The sequence below is a fragment of the Euwallacea fornicatus genome, chromosome 3, assembly GCF_040115645.1.
Source record: "Euwallacea fornicatus isolate EFF26 chromosome 3, ASM4011564v1, whole genome shotgun sequence".
NCBI classification, from domain to species: Eukaryota; Metazoa; Arthropoda; class Insecta; order Coleoptera; family Curculionidae; genus Euwallacea; species Euwallacea fornicatus.
Window position 1 is genome coordinate 1173577 of NC_089543.1, and position 14248 is coordinate 1187824.

General features: G+C 34.4%; 2 protein-coding genes across 4 annotated transcripts in view; one reads left to right on the plus strand and one right to left on the minus strand.

Annotated features, from left to right (window-relative positions):
• The window catches only part of LOC136350654 (lachesin-like), a 237078-nt gene that overhangs the window by 170522 nt on the left and 52308 nt on the right, over positions 1–14248 (minus strand). The window lies entirely within an intron of this gene.
• Positions 1–14248, plus strand: part of LOC136350646 (lachesin-like) — a 314414-nt gene that overhangs the window by 42851 nt on the left and 257315 nt on the right. For both annotated transcript variants that reach the window (XM_066302592.1, XM_066302594.1), the window contains exon 2: positions 11942–12000. The gene's annotated coding sequence lies outside the window, so the exon portion shown is untranslated. The remainder of the gene's footprint in view (positions 1–11941; positions 12001–14248) is intronic.

Here is a 14248-nt window from a genome sequence, read left to right on the forward strand (position 1 = left end):
GATCAAAGGCATACACCACTTCGTATAACGATTTAATTTTAGATTTAAACTGGTGCAAATATACATTACAAAGAACTCGCTGTAGTCTGCATCTCGATAAACGTCTTTTCTTCGACTTAATAGCTATCTTCTTTAATTTGTTTTCTTTCGAAAGTCGAAAGCCGCCTCTATCGGGTTTCAATTTTCCATCCATATTTTATGCATCTAAAGATTACATTGGAGTAATTTTCTTTCTTCTCGCCTTAATATGCTTACATCTGTAAAAGCAGATGGTCTATGTTGATGCTTTTAGTGTAATTTGATTGTGCTCCTGACAACGTATGTGCTTTATCTACATAGTAGGTCTCCGGCGTAGGCTTGCATATATTGTCCTGCCCGAGTGAAATTATGCTCCTTTATTAAAAATGTTTAACTGGAAGTAATTTCCTTGGTCTCCAATGCATTGTACCAGAAACAAAACAAAAGGCTCTACTAACAAATTACTCTAGGAGCATAAACTCCTAACCACAAAGAAATTTAATTTTTGGAATTAATTCCGCAATGAAAAGCGCCTTCTATTCGCCATATCTTAATTCCCCATCTTTATATGCGTCTTACTTCGCCTTAAATAAAGTGACATCCCAGTTAATGTCTGTTGTAAACTTCATGGGTGGTTTAAGCTGGGTTTAACGCAAGCCTGAAATTGATTAGTTATCTAGAATTTCAGTGCAGTCCAGCGTCCAGAAATTTTTCGTTCTTGTGTGTTCAGTCGAATTGAATTCACTGAAAATATACACAGATATACATTAAGCGCGTAAACGCTTGCAGAAATACCAGAAAACATGTGCTGAATGAAGAGCCAAAATACTCGGATCCTTGAAACTTAATTTTTCCAAGAGCAGATTCTGACAAACAGACATACTTTATAACAATATAAGTGTCACCCATATGTCATCCCTTTTTTTAAATGGCAACGTCAATTTTTAATAAGCTGCATGCGGAGTGACGAGTTTTCATGTACGTTACATAACAAGGGCGAATAAAAAAAAACAATTATTTCTGTAGTATTTACTCAAACAAAAGTTTATTCAAAACGTTAAAATGTGTGATATACACATATAGGATAGTTGTTTTGAATTTGTAATGTTATTATTTTTTAACATGTCGTGCTGTGCTCCCCCAGATTGTATTGAATCTGCCGTAATCTCTTCGTCGTTTGTGTGTACTTTGATTTTTTTTTTTTTTCGTACACGTTCACCCACTGATTTGGCCCACCCTGGAAGTAAATTCCCAGGAATCCATTAAAACGCATGATTAAATATTCCAGGAAAGCGTCTTTAATTCACAGCACAAGAACCGTTCAAAAATAGATTCACACGGGCAACGATACTAGCTATAAGATATCCCCCGCATGTTTTACAAAGATTTATGCTGTCTTGTTGTGTAAATACTTTTAGGAGCTATTTATTTTGGTGCATTCTGAACGGTAACAAGCGACGCATCTTGTAAAAATGTGACGCCTCCTTTCCAAATAATATATGAGGGTATGAGAGACGAGCTCAGGACGCCCCCCTCTGCTAAATATAGGATTTAAAATAAGACAAAGAGTATATAAGAGTGAGTTTGCTGATGATTTATTTCTGGGATGTGTAATGTGGTTTCGGGGGCTGGGAATTTGCACACTCATGCTAAATTACTCTGCAGAAATAAATGGACCATCATGAAATTTGTCAGAGCGAGACTGTCCTTGGTAGGGTTCGTAATGGTTTTTTTACCATGATTTTTAGCACAGGTTTTGAGGAAATTAGTCTTAGTATAGAAAGGAATACTGGAAATTTTGGTAGAGATTAATCCGGAGTTTACAAAAAAAATTTAGTTTGTTATGACGTCACATCTTGTGGGCTTTATTTGCTAAACAATTTCTTACGTAATTATTGTTTCAACGTACAGTATACACCATGTCTAGTTCAGTCCATACGTGTTTTTTGCCGATCTCAATTTTTTAAATACGAAAACAAGGCAATAGGCCAATAATTTTCCTTAACTGAACAGGAAATGCAATTTTTAGGAAATTACGGGTCAATGGCGCGCCATGAAAAACTTTGGGCCAGTAAAAGAGGGTCTGACTCAAGAAAAATATGACCCTACACGTTACGCAATAATTTCGCGGGATCTGACTGTGTAGAGTCTGAGTAGAATATGAAATATTACACACTGCAAATTTGAATAAAATATTTCAAAGATTGTAGGCGCTATAAGAGAAAAATATTTAGTAAAATATTAAAGTTTAACATCTTGTATGATGGTAACGAAACGTTTTTGGATGTTCATAAAGAACGTTTTGTTACGTATTTTAAGGTAAATTACGCTGCAAAATTCTCGCGCATTAATTTTATACCACTTTGTATATCGAAAAGTTCCTTTTTACGAGATCTGAAATCGAGAAGGTTTTCAGATAATCTCTACTAAAACTGAAAGAGATGTCACACCTCGGTTTCCAGGCTTATAGAGCTCATCGAGACGATTAATTTGATGTCTTTTTTAAAGCTTTTGCCCCACAGACTGCTCCACATCCAAATGAAAAACTCGTCTCTTCGCTCTTCGTTTCGCGAACTTGGAGTGGTGCGACAATGAGCTCAACTGCCATCATTTTTAAAATTGCGAAATATATTATGAGTAGCAGTAAAGTTTTTTACCTTTAAACTACCTCTAAACAACAGTTTTACAGGCGTAATTTCGGGCTACAACGAAGTACCGGGTCTCAAAATAAAATATTCAAACATTTTGAAGAGTTTATTTTCGTTAAGGGCTGAAACGTCCTAGCAAGTCTTAAGACAGCAAAGTTTTACCAACATTTTACTAAGCAAGCCCTTTTTATTAGAGCTTTATTAAGAAAACCTAAGCCTCTAATGCAATTTGTAATTCCGCTTGACCTTCTTCCATATAAAATATGTATGTTGAAAAGGTACGGGGCCTTGAGATAATCCTGATCTAGTGAGATCTTTTTACAAAGGATTTTTAACGAATAACTTTATTTTGCTCCTTAAAATTTCGTGCTTAAATGCAAGTTTTTCACCGCGAAAAGACCACCCTGAAGGGGTGAAATTTACTATGCAGGGTGTTTAAGAGTTATTTAATTGGCAATTCTCCAGCTGCGGATAAATCGACGTTTAAAGTGCAAAAAACGCTCTTGGAAAGTCTTGTTTAGGGCTTAGTTTAAATTGCTTTTAAAAGTCTGCCCTTAGGGCACTCTTCCACTATTTTTGAGACAATTAATCATACGCGATTTCTTTTATTTTCGAGATAGTTCCATGATTACCAACATTTCGACGTAAACCGTCAAACCCCGACATAAAACGAGGCGCTTAGAATATTACACTTCTCTTCTATTTGCATGGCGTATCGTTTGTTTAGTTAGTTACCTATTTTGTTTTGCACAAAAGGATACTACACTGTGAAAATAAGTTAGGGCTATCCCCTAACATAGCATGAACTTTGTGCAGCAGCATTATTGTTATTTTGAGGCTCAATTTACCGGTGACGGGGTGTGGGGTGATTAGGGTTGAATGGGTGCACGAACGTGGAAATTTCCTCTTTTCCAATTTCAGGAGAAGGGGCTCTGCTATCTCCCTCTTTGTCTCTTGCCAGAACATTAATGCCAGGAAAAATCCTGCTACGTTTTTTATCGAAATCAAAAGAAACGTAGCTGTTGCTTACAAAAGGCTATATAAAACATGTCGTCTCAAGCGGAATGTATTTGATTTTGAAAGATGAAAGAGCTAATTTTTTTGAATAATTTTTGCAACATAATTTGTAAATTGCTCGAGATATTCCTGTGAAGAAAATCTTATTTTTGAGTATCGGTCATACGCATGAGCTCGTAGGTAAAGTATCTTTTTACTCTCGTAAAAACAGTATCTACTGTTCCCCGAAAAATTTGATGCTGTGCAGGAATGATGTATTACCGTATTGCCTTGGGTGTCGTTAAACTGACTGGTGTTGTCTGAAGAGGATTCCCTATGAATGCCTATCGGGGACTTTATATCTAATTACGATCTTTTTACTGGATTTTAGAGGAAATTGCTTATTTCATGAGACTGTTTGGTTTAGTCACAATAACATTTACCGGGGAGTCTAGTTTTTATTATTGGTCCTCGAGGGAGACAGGTTTCGTTGTTTGAACAGGTACATTATCTCAGAAAGCGACTGGCTGGAAACTCAACTGAGAATTAACTTGAAGATAAAGTTTTAACTGGAACTGCAATTGTCACCGAGGAAATGAATTATCAGCGCAATAATGGCAAATTTAAAAACTTTTACTATGCGAAATCCGAGACTGTATCATATTTAGTTTAACTTGACTTTATTGCATTTGAACATATTCCACAAAGCCCCGGAGACTGGATTCAAACTTGCCAATTTCAACAAGCTCAAACAATATTCCAGATTTGTAGGGCCTAATTTAATTATATTTATTTTAAATCTCCGATGTCTTTTATCCCGATAAAAATAACTTAATTAAAATGGAAATTGGGGATGACGCCGAAAATTTTGTTAAGCTTCTATGAAATACTAAAGAAGCCAAATGGCGCCTTGGACATAAAAATACAAACGAACGAAATTTGATTTTTTATTGAATTAAAAATGTGCTTCCATGTGGAAGTAAGCCCGGAAACTTGTTCTCGGGCACACCAAACGCTTCCAATCTTCACACAAACAATATGTGCACCCCTGTGTCAGGTATATCAATAATGGCTGATAATACTAGGTAAGCAGTTGCTATACGCTTAAGCTATTGTTAGCTTAATATGACTTGTTGCTAACTACGTCATCTCACGTAGGCCAAACACTCTGGAGAGTGCATTAGAGTTCCAAAGCCACTCTCTAAACTTGTGCCGAATTAAGGCATATGTGGAACAATCTATAAAACTAAGATTACATCTCATTAAGGCTTGTCAATGGGTGGATATTAGGCATTAGTTCTAGATTCAATCTCAGTAACATTCGAGATTTTGTTGAGGATAATATTGTGAGAAAAAACCGGAAGCTACAGGGAACGAGAGCAAATTGGTCCTAATATAGCTCCCGAAACTATTTTAGCAGCAATATGAATCCATATTGTATCCTCATATCAGGGAATACGAGTACTAACAGATTTAACAATGTCAATTAAAGCGCTCGGGGGAAAAAGCCACGTTTTCACAGAAAAACGATATGTTTTTAAATATAAATATGACATTTTCTTATTATAAAATGCAGAATTATATGCATTTTTCCATTCTATATGAATATTACACAAAACCATTCTAAAATTTGTATTTCTAAATTAAGGAGTTGACCAAAGCTTGACTAAAGATTTAAACAAAAATGGACAAGCCCTATGAGACTTTCTACCTACTTATCCCAAGCCTTTAACACCAAATTGCACAAAGGCCTTTTATGAAATTTTTGCGATGCACATGTACACTATTACACAGAGAAGTTAAACCGTTAGTAGTCAGTTTTATTAATAATAATATCTAAATTAAATTAAATTCAACCGTTGTTTACAAAAGGTTATTAAACATGTTCTATTTGGAACATATTTGACCATACAGGCATAAAAGGGCATACTCGAAATTGTTTGCGAATTCATTATTGTGCATATGTATATTAAAGTCGAATTATTTCTATGGGATTTGCTGTTTAATATTTTTTAAAATCACATCTTCACATGCATAACTACAATAAAATAAAAATTGACTAATGCTTTGTTTCTCACACCATATATTTAATTTAAGTGTATTTTGTGGTCATCACTTCACAAGTTGGAGATACACTGCATTGAAAAAAAATCAGAATACAGACGCTTAATTGTTATTTTTCTTGAAGGGCAATAATCTAGAAGGGCCACAAGTACACCCTGTGCTTATTGCCTTTTCTACCACACAAATAACAACTAGTATACAATGAGCATCTTAAAACAAACTTAGTATACTTAAAAAAAAAATCATCATTGCGAAACGCAATAAATGCTTTGCCATGGATATTACACCAAGTTGTGGTTTTCCCCATGCCCTTAAAACTGATATTGCTGGGTCATTTTAAGCTATCACCAAAATCGATGAACAGAGAACTTTAGCAAAGCAACTGGAAACCCTCGCGTTTATTTTAGGCCTAATTTGTGTCAGACAATTATTAATTTCTACCCCTCTGTACTTTAAGGAAACCCTCCGGCGTGTCTCTCATTGGGCGAGGTTCTATACATGACAAATCATATTTTAGGAATTGCGATGTAATATGTACAAGGCGGCAGAATTTCATTTGCTCGTTGACGGAATTAAGCTACAAGTTAAAAAATGTACATTTTATGGGATTTAAACAGTGATATTTGATGAATGACTTTTTATTTCTCAACGTAGGTTTAAAAACAAAATCACATAAATCAGTGTCCTTCCGTTGGACAAAGTAATATTTCGATTGTCAAGTCCACCTCCCAGTTAACTCAGTCAAAATTTTGACCAGAACGGTGAAAAGTAATTAAGAGAAGTATACAGACGTATTTCTGGCGGTCGCTTGAAAAACTTAAATTTATAAAGTACCTTTTGGGGGCAAGATTGATTAGATTTTGTTTATTTTAGTCGTCAGTAAATAAATTCCATTTCCTATCATTTAAGCCAAAGAGCTGGCGGAAAAAATAATAAATTTGAACTTCCACATGGAAAGTGTGCACTTAAAAAAATTAAATTTTCAATTTCAAAGGACAACCCCGAGAGTTCTCGATAACTAATATCGTGACTGAAATTCCGACGTCGAGAAAAAGAGATGTGCGAATATGGTTTTCCTATACACGCAGTATTTATCGTTCGTGGAAACCGAGGCGAAGAAGGGACAAGGGAAACACGAGGGTAGGTTTGATGTTTGCGGTATAAAAAACAGATTATGTTATGAAAGCATAAGAACGGAGGTTAAAGAAAAACCGTCACTGATGAACCCCGCGAGGGATGACGTGGTTAAACGCGACCCAAATCGATGGACGAGCCGCCGGAAAGAGATTCTTTATGTCTATTTTCGGCTATGTGACTTTTATCGTTAAATAACCATTTGGAGGCCGTCCGAGACCAAGAAAATAGTATCATCTGTGCATCAAGTGACGTTACCAATTTCTCACCATATAGCAGTTCAAATGAAAAAATTAATCACTCAGAATATGAAACGCCAAAAAAAAACGCTATTGACATTCCGGTGGTCATAATGGGAATGAAACATTAACATTAAAAAAGGCTTTGATTTTAACATCGCTGAATCATTGTTGAAATATATTTGGATGCAAGAACTGGCAAATATTTTTATTTTTATCCCTTCACTGCATGGTCTACTATGTATAGACACACATTACTAAAGGGGCATCATGGTCGAAATGGAACTGAAAATACTACAAAACGGTAACCATGTTTTTAACTGTTAAATTAGTTTTCTCTATTTCCATTGCGATTAATTATTCTTCTGTTAATGTGGTCACCAGATTAAAACGACGATGAATGTCGATCAGTGGTAAACCAAAAACCTCTACTGGTAATTATCGTCTGCGGTCCAGCATTTTGCCTCCTTTTGTCTTTATACTTGATTTTGATCTTTTCTTCCCTTTTTTATTTTGCCTTTATTTCACGCATTTTATAAGGTTTTATTACCTTCCCTTTCCCTTAATGGCTTCCATTAATGGCAGATATAATTAGTGATCCACGTTTCTGGCTTCTTTTATTTACTTTCTTCTAAATATAGAAAATGGTATTTCCAAGCTTCACGTGGTGTTTTGGGCGTTTGAATAATTTGTGCTCTCTGTAATTTTAGTTTTTACGGTTTCCTTAGAGAATTCGTTCTAGTAATCGAAGACTAATAGTAACTAAGTCAAAATTAAATGTTACAAGCTAACGTTTATTGGTATCTAACAATAATATATAAGGTGAACAAGATTTTCCGGACACGATTAATTTACGTGAGCAACGCGGCATAATGGGAGTAAAAAGCAACTTTCCAGTCGACTAGTTTAGATCATTTCAGACAGTATAAGAAAAAATTAATCTACGAAAACTTAACCTATCTAAAATATGTTTGCGGTGGAATTTCTCAGAAATGGTTAGTGTCACTGAGAAACTTCTTTTGTAGCGCATCATCTGATGGAACGGATAAATTTTTCCTTTCATATTTTCTAACTTGTTCCTTCTGTCCTTATGTTTATACGTAGGCTTAATCGCATATTTACTCTTAATTAAACACTTGTCGGCGTTAAATTGTATACTTTCATATCTGAGAAATGATACAACTTCAAGAGCGAACTTAATTTGGAAAAATCAGGTCTGGAAGTTAATGAGAAAACATCCCGTTAACGTTGTCGAAAGGAATGTGGCTGTTTAGCGGGGATTATTAGGGATAATTTAGCTTGTTTCGTTCCAATCCTTTTCAAAACAATAAGTACAAATTTAAAGTAATGAACCCCGAAACCAGACAAGTAAAAATGGAAGTTAGTCTTTATTGTTTCGTCGAAGTTGATGAATTTCAAACGGGATTAATTAGCTTTCTTTTCGAGGAAACAATGGGGCATAATTAGGTTCAATGGCGTGGGCAGGATACCTTTTAATATCATTATTTAATCGACTTATGGGCAGCTATTTTGCATTTAGATTAAGGTACTTGTTAATTTTTTAAGCTGTTGGGTAGGGGCATACCTCGAAACAAAAACACCAATTAATGAGGACAAAAATAGAGTTGAGATAAAAAAAAAGGTTTATGCCATGCCGATTAAACACAAAATAGAGTAATTAGTAACCCAACATGGTAAAGACACATGGCATTTGACACGTGTTTATTAGCCTCGAAGGTTTTTCGATGTTTACGCTCTTGTAGACTGATACAAGGATTACGTGATGCTTAATCAGAATCGCGTTCAGGTCCAATTTGTTTCTCGACTCTATTTAAGCAGAAAATGTAAATCAGTTGAGGGGGTGATGAAGCGTCTGTATTTTTTTGCCTAGAATAGCACATCTCGTATAGAATATATTTTCCTCTGTATTTTCAGTCAAGGACCCCTAGAGATCTGATAGCTTTTGAGGAAGCTTACGTTAGATTTATCTCAAGCCGCTAGCGAGGCCCATTTGCCATAAAATTGAAAACAAATCTCCTGTTTGCATAAAAATGTGCCTCAAATCACCCCTCGGTTAATGGTCTTACATCATTAGTTAATAAACTAAACTAAACCACTTTGTTATGTGGAATTACATTTTCCAACCAATCATTGTCCCAGAAGAGGAGAAAAGCCTCGGTTATATAGCCAACAAAAACCGTCTAATGTGAGGCATTAATTGTCGGACTGAGAAAAGCTGCCTTGATGAACATTTCTCCTTATATAATAAAGCGAGAACATAAAATATGTTCAAGTAGATAAAACACCCATTTCAGTTTTACCTAAGAGCAAAAACAACACTTGGGCCAGGATTATTGCCGCACAAGAACTTAATGAGGATCGATTATTATGTTTTTCTCATAATTGTTTGAAACGTTAGCGGATACATTTTGGCGTTAAGGTCGATATTGCAAATTAACCCAAGCATGGCAGTAAAGTACCTTATAAACCAGTGTTTATCGAAGAAAACCATTAAATTCCTAAACAACAACTAATGGCGAAAGTTTACGAAAACGGGAAACAAAAGGGTCGTGTGCTGTTTATAAACATTTAATTGAAGCTCCACCCAAAATCGTGACGAATTGGTCCTTACAAATCAACTTTTATTGTCGAACGTGAAGGTGTTATATTCTAAGTCGATTTTTCCTTGCTCCGAATATTTTAGGGTAATTGTTCAATTTGCCTTGGATTTTTTAATAAGGAGCTCAACTCTTTTGTTTTGAATTAAATTGTGCTGCAGTGTAAGTAAAATTCGAAGAAGTTAATATTGTGAAAAGCGAGGACTCGAGTCTTGGCTTATAGTAGAAAATGCTAGTAATTGAATCGTGACGTTGAATGCACCTTTGGAAATTGTTTTTAATAAGCGTATAACCTGATCTTAAAAATTGAAAGTCGCTTTATACTTGAGCAGAAAAATATGTTTTGATTCGCCACTGATGACATGTCGCAAAATCGCTTTGGCAGGAATAGTGGAAAATTCACTGGGATGATCCTTGAACAATTTGTCAATTTTTTAAAACTACACTTGATATGACAAGGGTCAGGTTTAGTGGACCGATAAACTTCTTTGTGTGATTACGGGTATCCTTTTCTGGAAATCTTCAACCCGCTTTATTTGTTTCGGCGTTTCGGCGAAATTTGCTACCAAGTATTTGCTGCGACAATCGATATCAAACATTTCCTTTGAGAACTCCGATCAATTAAGTTTAGAAACGGAGACATAAATAGTCCTAAAATCTTCCGAAAGCAGTTTTCATAACTGCACACATGCATATAACCGAAAATTTATAATTTGGGTAATTGTCCGGAGGAGAACGTACCTAAGTTTCTTGGCTTTCGCATTTTACGTCTTTCCATGCTCGTAATGGTAGTTTCCCAGTCATTTAACTCCCCTTCTCGATCGTTCCGAAAACATCGACTCAAATATGACCATAAATAAATTTTTCCCCATTTTAAAACATTTACAAATATGCCTAGTCATACTGGTCATAAATAATTCTAACTATCAAGAAAAACGTGTCGAAAGATTGATGAAAACATTATTATAAATGACTATTTTTAATATCTCAAGCTTGCATTTCCTAACTGGCTGTTGGGGATGAATATAATAGCTGCTAGGGTGAGGTGAAAAAGGCATTGAAGCGCCACAAAATACCGGCTGTTTTACTAAAAAATAAAAAACTAACCATCATAAAATTTATGGTGGCTTTTAAGTTGAAAGAGTGAGTGCAAAATCATTCTTGCCATTGGAGGCAAAAATACAGTAAAATACTCAATTACAGTGCTTCCTGAGCGCATTCAGTTTATGAAAAATCAGAGATACGGAGATAAAAAAAGAAGAAACAAAATTTCACTAAAATTCGTGTACGTTTTACAACTTCCAAATAACTTCGCAAATATCTTCATGAATTAATTCACGACAAAATTGCCAGTAAAAGACGTTGCACATATGAGAATGAATTCTTATCCATTCACGTACGAAGATAGCTTTGATTTTTCAAAAATCGCCAATCATAATACAGAAAGTACATTAAGTACTTATTTAAACTGCGCTAAAACTTAATTTTAAGAAAATATCGGTAGAGGTTCTGAGTAATTAAATTCCTGTTGTGACCTTGAAATTTTTTTTGTAGATGATTTATTACTTTTCGAAAATCAACATTTTGTGTATAATTACAACATATTAATTATATAATTAACTTCTTGTTTTAAGAGATAAGCTTTTAGGTTTAAAACAGCAATAAATAAATTTTGAAAAGGCGTTATTTTATTAAGATACGAGTTACGCAAACGATTGCTTGAGTTAAAGTAGGTTGACCTAACCTAAATTAAGTAAAATAAGGGAACTTGTCCTAAAATTAAATTTAGAAATTAATGCTTCTAAATCAAAGTATGAGCATTTAAAAATTTCGTACCATACAAAAGTGTGCCTATTTGGATTTCAAATACTACTAATAATCCTTTAAAACCTGCAATTTTGAAGAACTTGAAGACGTTATTTAGTTGTGTATTTTGATGTAATCAAAGAAATGAGTTAATTCCCTATTGTAGAGGAAGTCACGATAACTTGCCTTCTATGTTGTGTTTATGTTTGGAATTTTTAATGTCTATGCACGAATACGTACAACAAATATAAAGTCACTAATTTTTTCTTCGCAAGAAATAGCTTTTCCCTTCAATGGTATATTGTGTTCTCTCAACTTAAAGTATAGAGATAGATTTGCTGCTTCTTTCTTGAATTTTTAATCAACTATAGTTTCGACTTGTTATTAACTTAATCTCAAGAAAAATGTTTTTTTCTAGAACGATTTTCTCATCTGACGTCGCCTCGATGACCATAGCCAGCAGATTCTTTGTGACAGGTAAATCTATTATTCTAATTAGGTAATGAGACGCATATTTCCTCCTCAAGGTTTATGGCATTTAAGCCTTATTAATTGGCAGCATTAAATGAATTTCGCACGGAGAATTAATAAAATGAAACAGTTTAAATTAACTGACCAAGAATAGAGAAAAGGAAAGATAGTCTCCTTCATCTTATTTACTAAATTTTGATAATTTTTGAACTTTTAGTTAAAAAAATAATATTATTTTATTTAATTCTATTAACGCAACCTAGCTCCTTTAGTAAGTAATAAGCCGTGATCCATTTCATGTTGAATTATATACGGTGAGAGTACTAAGCCCCCCCTTTCCTCTCCTCCACCGTGAACTATTTTGCAAATTATAAATTTTTTAATTCAAAATTAACATTAAATAGGACAAGAAATATTATCTTTTGACGTTTGTTTAAATGAAAAATAATTTGTATAAAAATTAACGGGAGCTGACAATTTAGAGCTGCAAGGCATGATGATTCAGTCTTCCAAAATTTCGAAACAGCACACAGCCCTTAGGGCTTTTCTAGAACCCTAAACTAATCATTCGAATTTTAGACAGCTCGTTATATACCTAAACCAAACTGCCTCGTCACTCATTGTTGCAGTTCTATAGTTTGAATCAATTACCTAAAAATCATGGGATAAATTAATTTTCACGTTGCACTATTTGTAGCAAAACCACATTCAAGGCGCTGGTGCAGTTTCTGACAAGTACGGAAAATACAAATTAGAGGAACTGTTAAATTCATTTAAAAAATATCAACAAATATTAACTGATTCCTTTTGATTTATCTGTATAATTGCACCTTTTTATTGAGTTAAAAAATATGCCCCCTTTTAAGAGTGTAAAAAATATGCTTCAAGAGATTGGAATATTTTTGTTTCGAGCAAATATTTGATCATTTAGAAAAATTAATAAAAGCCGATAATTTATTGGACGAGGGGAGTCAAATTTATTAAAGAAGCGAATTGAAAGAGAATCAATAATATGCGTTTTCGGGGTTAAACACAACGAGGGTTTCCATTATTTTTGATAACGCGTCACAGCGAATTCAACAAATTGGGTTAATAGGGGGTTAATGCTTTTAATGCAAGGATTGATGGTTTCGTGGACGGGGATTTTTATTAGTTAACGAAATTACTTGTTTTAACCGTATTATGTAAATTTTAATAAATTCGCGCCCCAAGATGAGGTAAATTTATTTGGTGAAATAAATTTCATTTACATATTAAATATTTAAGTTAAAATACCTCCGCCGGCAAAATGTCACCAGCCAGAGAATTAAACTCACTTGTATTATTCAAATATTTAACTACCAGATAACGTAATCAGTTCCGTTCTTAAAAGGCCTTTTGTTTTGATCAAACTTTTTCAAGCTCAATGGCGTCGACTGAAACACCTCATTAACTACCAAGGTCTGCTCTATTTGAACATATTCGCAATTTTCAAATAAAACCTGGCATGGAGATTAATTAACTATCGGTGAGGTTGAACTAACTTTCCCTTGAGCACCAGGCTTATAATTATTTAAAACATCAGTCTTTAAAGAAAAGTCATTAAGGGAGAAGAAAAGATGCCACGGAAGGGGCATAAAACGAGTTCTTTTCCTCTTTCTTTTATATAATACGAAGAGAGGAACCCCTGATGGAAAAAAAGCCATTAAAAAAATTAACTTCAAACGTATCATGGAAACAGTTTAAAGAACTGTCTCATAATGAATCTGATACTAAATTAAAACAAAAAACTATATATCGAGAAAAAACCGAGAGTAGACAAATTACCTAATTTCCCATTACGAGACGGAGTATTTAATGTGCCAAATTAAGATGTAAAGTCCTTGTAGAAACCAATTTCGAGAAAATCGAAACTGGAATTCGACGGAAATCTAATTTCGTAGTTGCGAGAGAAATAAAATCTTTCTAGATAATTATCCGAGAGTAAAAGATAAACCACGTTTAATGCACTTTGCAAAGTGCAATGAAAGAAAATTGGATATAGTGACAATCAGCAGTAATTAGAGGTTATTAGTTCGCTTTGATATTAGCTGCGTTCACAGCAATTTTCACTGTTTGTGGCCTTTCCAATCTATGACGATCTGATTTTCTTTCAGTTAAAAAAAAGCCCGAAGCAAGTGAGAGATTTTATCAGATTACTCGGCCGTGTAAAATAATTTTTCTACGATCGTATGCCTCCACGTCCATGCAGAGGGGTGCATTCATGAAGCATGAA